Source organism: Lissotriton vulgaris, chromosome 3_1 (assembly GCF_964263255.1).
Source record: "Lissotriton vulgaris chromosome 3_1, aLisVul1.2, whole genome shotgun sequence".
NCBI classification, from domain to species: domain Eukaryota; kingdom Metazoa; phylum Chordata; class Amphibia; order Caudata; family Salamandridae; genus Lissotriton; species Lissotriton vulgaris.
Genome location: NC_141689.1, coordinates 2,108,255,570 through 2,108,269,253, shown reverse-complemented (window position 1 = coordinate 2,108,269,253; position 13,684 = coordinate 2,108,255,570). Strand labels below are relative to the sequence as shown.

The following is a 13,684-nucleotide window of genomic DNA, read 5'->3' as shown; positions in this document are numbered from 1 at the left end:
TAGATAAAAACTATACAGTGAGGTAGAGTTGTTGATCTCGTGATTTGAGTTCTCTTGTGTCCATGATTATTGACCTTTGCAGGAGTGGTCCGTTGCACTCGTGTTGTCCAATGATGATCATCTCTTCGCAGTGTCTGAGCGTTGCGCCTCCATATCCTCCGGTGGAGGGCCCGGGTAGGTGTCTTCTTAGTTTGCCCGGATCGTCAAAAATCAGGGTGTGCCTCTTGTCTACGATCCTCAGTCTTGCCGGGCCTGCGAAGCTGAAAGTGATGTTGCCTTCCTTATTCTTTCCCGCAGTGCCAGGAAGCCTTTTCTTGTTTCGACGGTTTGGCACGAGAAGTCTTGTGTAATTATTATTTTGTTGTCTTTCCACTTTAGGGTCTGGTTTTTCCTAGCCACTGTAAAAATGGCCTCTGTTTGCTGTGACCTAAGAGGTCTGCAAATGACTGGGCGTGGGCCACGTGCGTTTTGGAGCTTCATCGCTGGTACACGATAAGCCTTGTCCAGTTCGAAGCGTCTGTCAAATTTAAGGCCGGTGATTTGTGGGATGAGCTCCTCTAGGAGGGCTGAGCAGGATCCTGGCTTATCCTCTTCCCCTTCCGGTACACCGAGTAGTCTTATGTAGCCTCTTCTTGTGCGGTCGTCTTGCTCAGCCAGCTGCTTCTGTAGGCTGCTGGTGGCTTTGGAGACCGAAACAGAGCTCTGCTTGACTGAGTGTTGGCATCCTCGATGTCACTGATTCGCGATTCTGCTGTGTCGATCCTGTTATTTGTGTTGTGTTGGTCTGCCCTTATAGCTGCTAGCTCTAGTTGCATGTTGTCGATTGTTTGTTTGGTGGACTTAGCAACCTTGTTACCTTTGTTGACTTTCCTGAGGATTGTGTCCAGAGATGTATCATTTTTGAGCTTCAAGGGCGAGTCTGGAGGGTTGTTTTTATATTTCTTTACCTCGTTGGCTCCTTTTCCTTCTTGGTTTGACATTTCGCTGAGGCGCCTTCTGGCTAAGTAGCTGTCTAGCCTGCCTCCTTTCCGTTGTGCGGCCGAGTTAGAGTGCTCTCCCAGTGGGCCCGGTGGGGGTTTACTTGTGTGCTGGCGGTCTAGTCTGTATCTGCTTGGCTCTCGGATGGACCTTGTTCTTGTTTTTGCTCCCGCCAGTTCCGCTTCAGGGAGCCAGCAGGAAGACTTGAGGCGGGGTTATCTTTCCCGTTCTATGCTCTATGCCTTGTTTGCTTTAGTTCTTTCATGTCCTGGGTGATATTGTGGGGTGTCCCTTCGCCTCACTCATGTGTGCGCGCTTCTTTGCTTTCGCTTTGGGTGTGCGCTGCTGTAGGATAGGCCCCTGCCTGTTCGCGCTACTGGTTGCGTTACTCCGCAAAGCTTACTCTGCATCGGCGTTTGCCCTGCTGTCTGGCACGTTGGTTAGCACGCGTGCTTCTGCCTACCGTGCTTGGCGCTTGTTTCCTTCACAGTGTTGTTCGCACGCTGGATGTATGGCCTTGGATGGGTGTATTGCAGCCAAGGTGGAGGATGCCCGCCTGCACCTTCAGTTTCGTATTCACCTTGGTAGTGGTTCACTTTCTGGCGTTAATGCCGTTGCCACACACTGGCACTGATTGCACTCGCTTCTCTGGTCTATTGGGTACGTTCGCCAGCTTGTGCCTACAGGGACGATTGCCCATTTGTGTGCTCAGTGCGTTTGCCCGTCGATCGTTTTGTCCTAGGGTGGATGCGCTCCTGCCAAGATGGCCGCTGCTTGTCTTTACCTTCAGTTTCGTATTCGTCTCGCTAGTTGTTTCACTTTCCCGGCGTTGCTGCCGTTGCCACCTGCTGCTCCTGATTGCACTCACTTGTCTAGTCTGTTAGGTACCTTCGCCAGCTTGTGGCCGCAGTGGCGATTGCTCATTTGTGTCTTCTGTGCAATTTGCTTGCCTGTCCTTTGGCCTTGGGTGCGTTCTCGCCAAGATGTCCGCTGCCTGTGTACACTATCGGTTTCGTTTCTGTTTCTTCGGTAGTAGTTGATTCTCTTTTCCTGCTTTCGCGGTTGCCACCATCTGCCCCACGTTGCCCTCCCTCGTCTGGTCTGTTATGCGTGTTCGCCTGCTTATGACCTGAGTGCGTGTCACTCTTTTCTGTCGTCTGTGATATGCTCGTTGAGCATATGATCTCCGTGCGTTTGCCCGTCAATCGTTGGTCCTGGGTGGGTGTGCCCTCGCTATGACGGGCGCTGCCCGTGTGCACCTTCCGCTCCGTTTACGCCATAATAATTGTTCCCCCTTTCCCGGTGTTGCACTCGCTGGTAATCACTTGGCTGGACTGTGCTAGCTTGTTGTTTGTTGGCCAAGATGGCCGCTGCCTGTGTGCAGCTTCAGTTTCGTATTCGCCGCGATAATTGTTTCCTTCTTTCTCTAGGTTTGCCGTTTCATCCGTTGCCCCTATTTACCCTCACAGGTCCGGTCTGTTAGATGCATTCATCTGATTGTGTCCACAGTGTTGAAGATGCTCGATTCCGTCTACTGCGCTTTTGCTATCAATCGTTTGGCCTTGGATGGGTGTGTTCCGGCCAAGATGGCCGCTGCCTGTGTGCACCTTCAGTTTCGTTTTCGCCGCGAGTGGTTGTTGCCCTTTTCCAGCGACTAATGTTCTCGTTCTCCCCCCTCCTGGCACTCACTTGGTCTGATAGCTCAGGGGAGTTGTTTTGCTGCCGGTTCTTCTCTTTCTCTCAGACGTCGGACCACTTTCCTTGCTCGGGCTAGCTCCAGTGCGGCGCCATTTTCTCGCCCCTGTGCGCCTATCTTGGTCTGGTGTTGAGGCTGTTTCTCGGCTTGAAGCTCACCTTGGCTGTGGTGGCGTACACCTGTGCGTGCTCCTGGTGTTCAGATGTCCTTACTTGCTATGTGCCGGTTTCAATTATGTTGTTTCGCTAATGTAATCGCGGTTGTTTCCCTCGGGTTGGTGGAGGTAACGGACTCAGGCGCCCGTCCTCATTGCTGTCCAAGCCACGCCCCAAAAATGAACCTCTTGTATCTAAAATGCAGTTGGTTTAAAACACCGCCACCCGCATGGTTAACAACTTGCCTTCAAGGACACCGTCAGTTCCTATGTTTAGAACCCCCCACTGGCTCCCCATTAGAAAGAGAGCACTGTTCAAAGTTCTGTGCCTGACCTACAACTCTCTGTCAGGCTCAGGTCCAAAATATCTACAGGAGAGACTCATTCCATACCTACCTGATAGGATCCGGAGATCTAAAAATCTACTTCTTCTATAGCCTCCGCATATCCGTATGTCAAAATAAGGTGGCCGACATTTTTCTTATTTCATCCCGCACCCGTGGAATAAGCTCCCTTTGTTCATTTGTGCAGGTTTCAGTTTTTCTGTGTTTAAAAAAACATCTTTAAACGTGGTTGTTATGATCAGTTGCCTTGTACACAACCTGCCTGTCAGAGCGCCGAGATATCCCTTCGGGGTCGAGTCATTGTGCTATATCCAGAACCAATACACATAACATAACTCTTCCCACCTGCCCAATAGTAAAACACAGTCGTTGGCCAAATGCTATGTAGATTGCAACAAGCTATCACATAAATGCTATCATATTTTTGGGGTGCATATCTGAACCCTAGAAGGCAAAATATGTTTTGTTGTGTCTAAATTATGATACTATGCTTTCATAGGTGTACAAGAAAGGGCAAATCCTCCTAAACAAGCAGCTCTGAATTGATATTTAGTTTATAGAGTGCAATCATTTCATTAATCATTAACCACACAGTGTCCGCGTTCCAACCCGTACGCCTTCTCCCAGAGTAAACTGACTGCTCACCCTTCCTACCACTGGAGAGTCGAGTGTATAAAGGCAAAGCGTTTGCTCTCAAGGTGGACTGCAAACGACTCCCAAGGACCTAAAGCACCCACCGAGGGCACCCTGACAGTAAATAATTCCCCCCGCAGGCCCTGGAGAAAAGGCCTCACATGTATCTTTCTACACATGCCTCTGTGCAACAAGAAACACGAGAGAACGTGAGAGAAACTCACTTCCTGGTAACTGACGCTGGCACCACAGAAAAACTACAATAGGCAAGAAATATGCTAACGTTGGCAGAAACCCGAGAAGGTGCAAGGAACAGTTCCATCCAGCGTCTATAAAGGACAGTCTACAAAAAGACAAAGAATGGTTACTGCAGTTACACTATTCGGGAGTGAGACATCTCAGTGAGTTAGCTGCTCGCTGTTGAAGTGTGCATGCAGCTTGTCACAGGTTCGAGCCTAAGATAGGCCTGATTCACCCTTATATCCTGTTGAGGTCGATTCGTTGAAGCGGTCTCAATAAAAACAACGAGTACTTAAGAAACCGTTCACTAATAATGCCATGTGGTTTAAGGATAAGCTTTTCTCTTTTTTTAGTTTTGTTTAGCGCTACCAGCCTAGTCACATTATGGTGCAAGGCTCATCGCTGTGAGGCCTTTTCTTAGTATCCCAGGGCAGTCAGAGGTTGCTGGGCAGTATGGTGTGTGGGTTCTTTTGGTAATCATTGTGGTCCAAGGCCCAACAATACTGTTGGACTCAGATGACCATGTCACTCGTTTTGGACACTTGATGATCCTGAAACAACGAAGTCGAGCAGTAATGGCTTACTTTGGGGTGATTGAGGTTAGAAACTGATACAGCTTCATACAAGAAATAACACGAACTCAGTGTTCCCTTACTGCTGCACACTCAAAGACGAATGGAACCTTTTTGTACAATGGGACTAAAAATAAATGTGGCTCAACAGAACATGTTATCTAGGCCAACTTTGCTATTAAACTAACATTCACGCATCACTATATTACACATGTAATATGTAAATGAAATACCAAGTTATAGCAAAATTGTGATTAGAAAAACAGTCATTACCCCATCACAGATTGCATTTAACAATTAATTTACACTGATACTCTCCTAATATGAGGACTCTGCAATGTGCTTTTCAGATAGGCCAGACCTATCTTTTTACGTGTGTAGTTCTCCGCTTCACTCACTACTAACTCAGAGTTTGTGAATAGCAAATGAATTGTAAACGTACACAAACGTGTACGTTTACTTCGGTGAATCAGGCCCTATGATTTTTCTAGGCCTGTGTTTCAAAGCCTCTGGTTGCAAGATTGGTGTATCCGGGAGGCAGTCATCACACAGTGAAACTGATGAAGGAGGCAGAGCCCCACAGTTCACCTGGTAGCTACAAGTTGTGAGACACAAGACAAAAATAGCCTCTGGGAAAGAGCCACTTAAAATATATGTGTATTTCTGCATAGGAATAAAGGCATAAGCTGTGCTTTTCAAAAAAACACATGAAGGGAGACACATGACCCTGAAAGGGAAAGAGAAAGCAGGATTCTAGTCCAACGCGCAGTAAATAGGACAGAAGACTAAGTAGAAGAGTCCAATCAAGACTCATTAAACCTTGTCCATCATGTTTGCTTACAACAAAAAATAACATAGATCCAAACATGGCTATCCCACTTGAAATTAGATCGCTTCATCCCCAGCACATAAAGCGGAATCAATGGCATTCATCGCTGACACGTGTCTGCTTCATGGAGCACTTCAACAGGAAAGTTAAGAGACCATCATCACACTAGCTTCTCGTCCTCCAGAAAAAAAGTGAAACCGAACTGAAAGCTGCAGTGCAAGCCCAGGTCCACTCACACCAGGATGACATCAATGGTCAATGTCATCTCAATGGGCCCTCCAAAATGCCTGGCACCCCTGAAAGACATCAAACATGCAGCATATTGCCTCATCAAAGCACTGCAGTTCAATCCCGCAAACCCAACATTGAATCATATGCATGGATTCCCTCTCCAGACTAACATCAACTTCAAGTCCCGCTGCATCAACACCAAGGCAGCTAGAAACACCTGTGCGCTCCTTGAGAGAAATGAGTCATCTCAGGTGTACAGGGCCGCACCTGCAGCTGGGCTTTTATTACCAGAATGGAATGAGGCAACGCAGGAAGTAAAGGAACAAAAACCAGATCTTTTCCTTTGATGTGCCCATGATCTGAACAACATCCGGACTGCATTGGAACTGCTCAGACCCTCCTGCAATTGCAAAAGAAACTGTTGGCACATCTCTTCATGCAACAGACCCACCCTACACAACAGGGCCCTGCATGGCACATGCCTTATTGTAAACAAGCATTGGCATAGCCAATAGGTCTCGCCTTTGGGACCTTATGTGTTTAGCCAGAACTTTTGGCTATGTTGTAGAGCATTGTGGCAGCTGTGCATCATGTTGAAAAGTTATAATAAAAAGTGTTAAGCATTTCTGTTCCCTTTATACAAACCAAGACGACATTTTATACAACTGAACAACCTGATTAAAAAAAGCTTTTAACATAAATAAATGTCTTCTAGTTGTTCTGTACTTGCACTGCTGGTAACTTCTTCCTGCCTGTTCTCATGCTTGTTTGTTATAATTTTTTTTGTTATGGGGGACATAAATAACAGGGGAGTGGAGGTTGTAAAAAAGTAATTTAATTAGAACACGAGCAGCGGACGGACACTGGGGGAGAATCAACAGATGCCAGATTCCAAGGGCACACTGACGTGATGCTTAGGTAATGTTTAGGTGATGTTTAGGTGGTGCGCTGATGCAGAAAGGTGGTGGTGAGTGATGTTTGGTGCTCAGGTGGTGCCACTATATGGTGTGGATTGAAGGTACATTGTGGATTGTGGAGTTGAAATATGTTGTTTGGTATGTAAGTATGTGTTGTGTATTGGAAATGTGTGAAGTTGAATTGTGTGGCCTTGAACTGTGGTGTTGAGCGAAATTATGCCTAGTGAAATTGTGTCATGGTGTAGAGTGCATTTATGCTGATTGGTGGTGTGTGGCATAGAGAGCATTTATGTGGAGTGCATTTATGTTGATTGGTGGTGTGTGGCATAGAGTGTATTTATGTGGAGTGTATTTATGTTGCATTGAATAGAGTGCAATTATGTGGTTTGTTATTATGTAACACTGAGTGGTATAATATGGAGTGTATTTATGTTGCATTGAGTAGAGTGCAATTATATGGCATGTAATTATCTGGTACTGAGTGGTATGTGGAGTGTATTTATGTTGCATTGAGTAGAGTGTAATTATGTGTTGTGTAATTATGTGGCAGTGTTATTATGATTCGGATCTAGTTCCCCCTATATAAAACTAACCAAAAAAAAAAGTGAGTGGCCTTGACAATGCTGGTTTTACATGGCACTTTTGCCGTTCTCATTGTAAGGGAATCGGAAGTCCAAATCATCACGGATATCTATTAATTTGAACAAGGTCACAATTTCATAAGTGGGGAAGCCGGGATCAGAGGTGGCCCCAGAGCTAGCCTCCTGTCTAGTACTTATGAGGCCTTCGGTGGACACCAGGACGGAGGTGCTGCAGGGGCAGAGAGGCCACGTGAACTCACGGTGGGAACAGGAACTGGAAGTAGCCGTCTTAAACTAGATTGCTATCTGAGGGCCTAGAGGCAGCCTGACAAACAGAGGCTTCCTGTTACTGACCCTTAATCCTCTGAGCCCGGGGGCTCTGACACTCCTTTCATCAGAACACACAGACCTGTGGCTGCCAGGAAAAGGCAGGAAAGCGTGTCCCATAAACTCATTGCTTACTAGTTATTTCGGAAGTAGTTCCGTTTTTGGAGATATTCTGTTGCTCCTAATACCCCTGACAAGGCGCTGAATTATTGAAGTCACTCAAAATCTTCTGCAGAGACACTTTCTACTGAGAAAGTAACCTCTTTTTATCTTTTAGCCTTTGTTGTTGATGCACATATATTTGAATTCAGACACTGGAGGGGTTAGTGCTGAAGGAGGTGTCGGCTTGTTGGCTTCCCTGCTAATACTTGTGGCCCAATTCACGCTATGTGCACCTCGGCTAGTAACCAGCACCAGTGATTGTACCCTTTTAAATGGATTTACTCCTGCATACAGGGGTTTATTTACAAGCCCCTTGCTCCACTTTTGCATCATTTTTCCCATAATAAAAATGACGCAAAAGTGGCGCAAGGGGCTTGTAAATAAGCCCCATAGTTCTGCAAGAATTACATAAACGTGAGTGAATGTAGCTTCTTGCAACAGCAGTTGGATAAGGGGACGTTTGGGAGAGGGGACTGGGCGGACAAACTCGTAAATTCAAAAACCTTTTGCAAGGAATGTCTCACCCTGGAAAAACTGCAGTTTAACTCCGGTGAAAAGCAGGAGTAAATGGATTTGGAAGAGTTGTTGTCGACGGGTGTATTCCACGAGGAAAACAAAATAAAAGTAAATGAGTGGAAATATACTGATTTGTTGGATTTACACATGCAGCAGAAATGTTAACTTAGTCTGTTTCTATGTCGTAAACATGCATGCGCGTAACAAGCAGTGGCGCGCGCCGCTCTCCTTTTAACCCACTAACCCCCTCATCCTGCTGGTTTTTGCTGGCGTTTTGTATGCGTTGGTCGGGTCAGTTAAAATTTGAATACTAAATCCAGTGATGAAACATAAAGTACATTGAGCGCAGCGTGAGCGGAGACAGAAATAACAAAACACAAGCATTGCAAAAGTGCTTGTGCTATATATAAAACTAGTGTATGGCAAAGCAACCAAACAGCGACCAGAGATCGGGGAATCTGTGTTCGAGCCTCTGCCTGGGGTCAACAATCTGTGAATCTGGCAAATCATTTACTCTCCACCTGCCCAGCTAAGTCTTTTGATTTCAATCAAACAAAAAAAGACGGCATACGGAGACAAGCTGATTTAAATCAAACAAAAGATAACAAGCAGAATACAAAGCCTATCACTTATAAAAATGGATGTAGATCCTACCTCACTTAATTTTTCCAGTATGCCCCTTCAGTTAGCATCACATAATCTACTTATACATGGTAGAATGGAAAAATTTGAAGCAATATAACTTTCAGCTACACAGGCAGCGGTGCTCTGGGGTGGCAGACAGGAACATGACGGACATGCCATTGAAGCCGTTGGGGATCGTGCAGGCTCTGAGCAGGAAGAAGATGGTGAGCTGGAAGGACCCCCACACACCCAGGAAGGAGATCGATTGGTCATAATCTCTCATTGAGGTGCAGAGGCGTTGGCACAGAAGGGGCGGCGACCAGGGAGCAGCTCGCTGTGCTGGGCAGAAGGGTCTCGTTCTTGCATCGGTCACCCGCTCCACTGCCCTAAAACGGTGCCTGTACCTTCCCTTGATCCTTTCCTTTCTGCCTTACAGCACTGCCTCTGGCCCTCCTGTCCTGATGATGATCCTAAGTACTATGGATCGAAACACCGTCGACTTCCCAGCGAACTCCTAGGCGCCCTTTACTTAGTGGTTGTCATAAAATGATATATGCAAAACTGAATTGTTTGAATACTAAATTGTTTTTACGCACTGTATTTATTTACGCACTTTTCACTTTGCGCCGACCACGCTGCTTTTCACTGTCACTTGCGTCGCCGTAGTGCCACCCACTTTGCACTCGTGCACCTTGTACAATATTGGGCTATCATTGGTTATTTATTAATTGCAGTGCTGACACTAACTGTCCATCGACTTCCCAGTGAACTCTTAGGCGCCCTTTACTTAGTGGTTGTCATAAAATGATATATGCAAAACTGAATTGTATGAATACTAAATTGTTTTTACGCACTGTATATATTTACGCACTTTTCACTTAGCGCCGACCACCTTGTACAATGTTGGGCTATCATTGGTTATTTATTAATTGCAGTGCTGACACTAACTGTAATTGCTATTGTCCTACGGAATTTTTTCAAATGTTGATATAAATGATGCTTTGAGCACATATGAAATTCATATTAAGTCTGCTTGTTTCTGTTTGGATAATACTGTACGGATATCCTTTTTAATTGTCCATAAATAATACCAGTTGGGATATTGTTTCTTATACACATCCTTCTACCCCAATCCCAACAAGGTTGATGGGTTTCTACTCCTGTTTTCTTACACAATCCTTCTAATGGCATCACCAGAGTCTCCTGTCACAAGCAGAAGGGACTTCATGAGAGGCTCAACACTGCAGCACAGACAACTAACTAATGACACGTTTAGCAAAACGAATTACGCTGCGTATCCCGTACTGCAACAACGCTTCCTGTCAATAAGAGTGAGACACAGTGGCAGAGCTCTCCCTTTGGTGGCTCATCCAGTCCACCTCCCTGAGGCATCTTGGCACTGATAAATGTGTACGGGGGCCCGGAGTTTGCAGCTGGAGGCACGGAGCGACCCCTCAGAATCACAGTCTGAACCGTAATCTGACTTCTGGGCACGCAGCACGGTGCCCACAAAGTAACACCATAAACTGGGGCTGGGGGTGGCAAGAGCACGATGCGCATGCAGTGGCTCTTGACTGTGGTATGATACTGGGGGCGCGGGGCTTTGGGTGTGCCTTGAGCATGAAACACACGGTGGGACTGGCAGCCTGTGATGAGAATCTGGAGACTCTGGAGACATAAGACATGTGGCACGGCACCCCAGTATGATGCCGCCACCCACACGCACACCGGTCCATCCGCACACGCATTCTAACTGTAATGAGTGACTGTCTGAGTTCTGACCTCCATCGCATCAGTCAGACAGTCATCATGATCTCACACACACTCACTGACTGACTGACTGTGTTAAAAACAACTTACGTAGTTTCATCCGAACTGACAGTCACAGACTCTCACACTGTTCGTCACTCGAAGAAGACAATGACTGTACAGTCGCGAGGTCTACGCCTACGCTCACTCTCCTCATGACTCTGGTGTTGTTGTTGGCAGTCCATGCCAGGGCGCGGTGACGTCCCCACAGCGGCCAACACGGGCCAATCACCACTACATGGTTGCCAATGGCCACATGTGATTGGCCATACAGTGCGGCAGGCTGAGCACAGCCACCCACCAACCAACCCACGCGCGGGGGCAGCACCACCATCCTCGTGCGCGGTAACTCAGTCAATCCTGGCGCATCATTAACATCGTCACTGCGCCAGGATTGGCTAAAGAGCAGGGCTAATACTACAACCTTTTCTTTCCTTCTCATCACACCACACGACCTTTTGCCTCATTAGGAACTGCATACCCTCTTGGTTTCGATTCATTACGGGCATGCAAGCTGGACCTCAAAAAACCCTTAATCCCCTTCTTTTGAATAATAGGTGCAGTTGATAAGGTCATCTGGAGTGAGAAACCAACCAATTGATTGTAGAAATCACAGACAGGAGTCTCAGACCCAAAGTGCTGGAAACTCATTTACTGCGGGCAAATGAGTGGATCACGAAACTAAAATTTAATGTACCTTATGCAATCTGAGACATGTCTGGCACTAATAGAAGATAATAGATCGCGTAGAATTTGCTATTACTAAAATAAAGAATTGCTAACCTGAAACGAGCAGGATAATGAAAGTAAACTAGAATTTGTGAGACAACGCTGAAGCAGAAAAACAAAGCAACAGGCCTATTAAAATGCTTTAAAATTCACAGATTAGTTGTAATTTTCAGATAATATGTACTGTTGTCCAGTAGTTTCTAACCCAAAACATGCCTGGTCCTCCAAAGACCTAAAACCAAATATCACGCCTGGTTTCCTGCTGTATCACTTTACCTCTCTTCACACTTGCAAATTAAAAACACCGAAAAATAACAAGTATCCCTTTAGCCTTTCATAAACAAAAGCATGCACGCTGTTAAGCACTCTGCAATTCCATGCACAAAGTGTAGAATATTCCTGGTGTACTCCACACGTGCAAATTGAAGATATATATGTGACCCCATCCATCCCTTCCACATGCCCAGTAACCCTGTTCTCCTATGTCCCTCAAATTGACACCATAGTTAGTTCTGCCACCTACGGGTCCAGAATATGCTTGACGTCCTCCATTACCTCGTCCCTGGTTCAAACCATATCTAGCATACTGCTCACGCAGACACATAATACATTATTGTATTCCACTTTCAAAAGCAAAGCTGAACACACCATGAAAACTTAAATATACATGCTGAATAAAGCAAAAAGTTGTCACTTTCTTGCTGCAGGGCAACTGAAGCACCGATTATGTAACAAGGAAATTATTTGCAGTCATGTATACGGTCACGACAGAATGGTATGTACCGTCTCATGCCATGTAGAATGTGACACTCCATATAATACGACGTCGTGGTACTGTTTTACAATATGAGGTAAACATATTCGGCTGCCGCAACTTGAATTTTGAACACAAAAAAAATCTGAAAACAGTGAAACGCATGGAACGATTTGCAAGTTGTACGGCTAGAGATACCGAGTAGTGAAAATTCTGGAACTACCGTTAGACTTGCGAGATGGTAAACAGCGCCTGTGGTGTTCGAGGTCGAGCATAAGCTGCTCGGAGATCATAGTAGGGACGCGGGATGCGCAACACTGCGCGTTTAAGCGAATGGTTAGGGCCAAAGCACCTGTATTCCCGGGCAATTTCAGTGAAATCGTAAAGAAATTATACTGCTGAGTTCGTTTTACAAACAACACAGGATGCAGTATACTGTCACTGATTACATTTGAAATCAAATCCAAAATCAAACAAAAAAATTGCTCACTTTAAGATAGGATTTTTTTCGGTACCTGTTAAAATGCAATAGAGGATAGAAAGCGCTTGTTGAGACAGTAAATGTGACTTTTGCGAGCAAAGGATTATTCCCAGGTCAGGGTCAAGGACCCAATCGCAATCTGACCTTAAGTTCCAGTTTCACAAATCCATTGCCCAACTGCTCAACTCAAAAAATGAAATTGTTGTGTTCTGTAACCGAGTTCACATGTTCACCTATTCCATGAGCGATGTCAGATAATTCGCCTTTACAGGACAAGGGACCACATTTTGTCCACTTCTTCACGGAGAGGCTAGTTTTGGCTCCAGGCCAGAAGGCTTTCAGCAGGTCAAGGAAACCGCCGTCCACTCACCTGTCAGCCGCTGTGTCCCACTTGAGGTACGCCGGAGGCGCGCTATCCAGCGATGCGGTGTAATAGCAGGTGTCCCATGCGATGTGTACCCTCGACTCCTCTGCGAGGCGCGCACAACTCTCAAATACAGCGCCCAGGAAAGTCCGGCTCAAAATGGTACAGACAGGGCCACTCTGGCACCTGCATCCTCCGAAGCCGAGGCAGCGCCGAAGTTTGACACCTGCTCCTGTCTAGGAATGCGGCCGTTCCGAGACAGCCACTGCCTGCAAGCGGGTCGCTCTGAAAGGGCGGGGCGTCCAGAGCAGGCACCAGCTGTCACCCAACCGCACAGGACCAATCAACATGATGCATGCCTTAACCAATGGGAAGGCAGATGTGGCTCGGGCTACCCATTCCACTTGCTGATTGGTTTAACTTTATTTCTCGCTTGAGCTACCTTTTTAGTTTCCTCTTGCAAAACTTCCTGCTAGTGTATGTCAAAGAGCACGACTCACAAACCGAGTCGGTATTGTTTACTTCCGTCTGTTACTGTCAGTGGCATCTCTAGAAGTGAATTTTGGGCGAGGAGTGCCCATTGGGCCACGGATAAAACTGATCTTGGGGCTACGGGCAAAGGCTAACGTTTAAATCCGACTTTGTATGAGTGTGCGTGTATACATACACACATACATACAATTCAGTTTGAAATATGTCAAGCAATCAAACACTGCTTTGCAAGGAAATGTGGTTGGACACAG

General features: G+C 46.2%; 1 protein-coding gene across 2 annotated transcripts in view; it reads right to left on the bottom strand.

The window, feature by feature from the left end:
- TEC (tec protein tyrosine kinase) overlaps positions 1-13,236 on the bottom strand; it is a 612,933-nt gene extending 599,697 nt beyond the window's left edge. Inside the window, exon 1 of one of the 2 annotated variants that reach the window (XM_086962679.1) lies at positions 12,722-13,236. The gene's annotated coding sequence lies outside the window, so the exon portion shown is untranslated. The remainder of the gene's footprint in view (positions 1-12,721) is intronic. The other variant, XM_086962678.1, reaches the window with a different exon arrangement.
- Between the last annotated feature and the right edge of the window lie 448 nt (positions 13,237-13,684).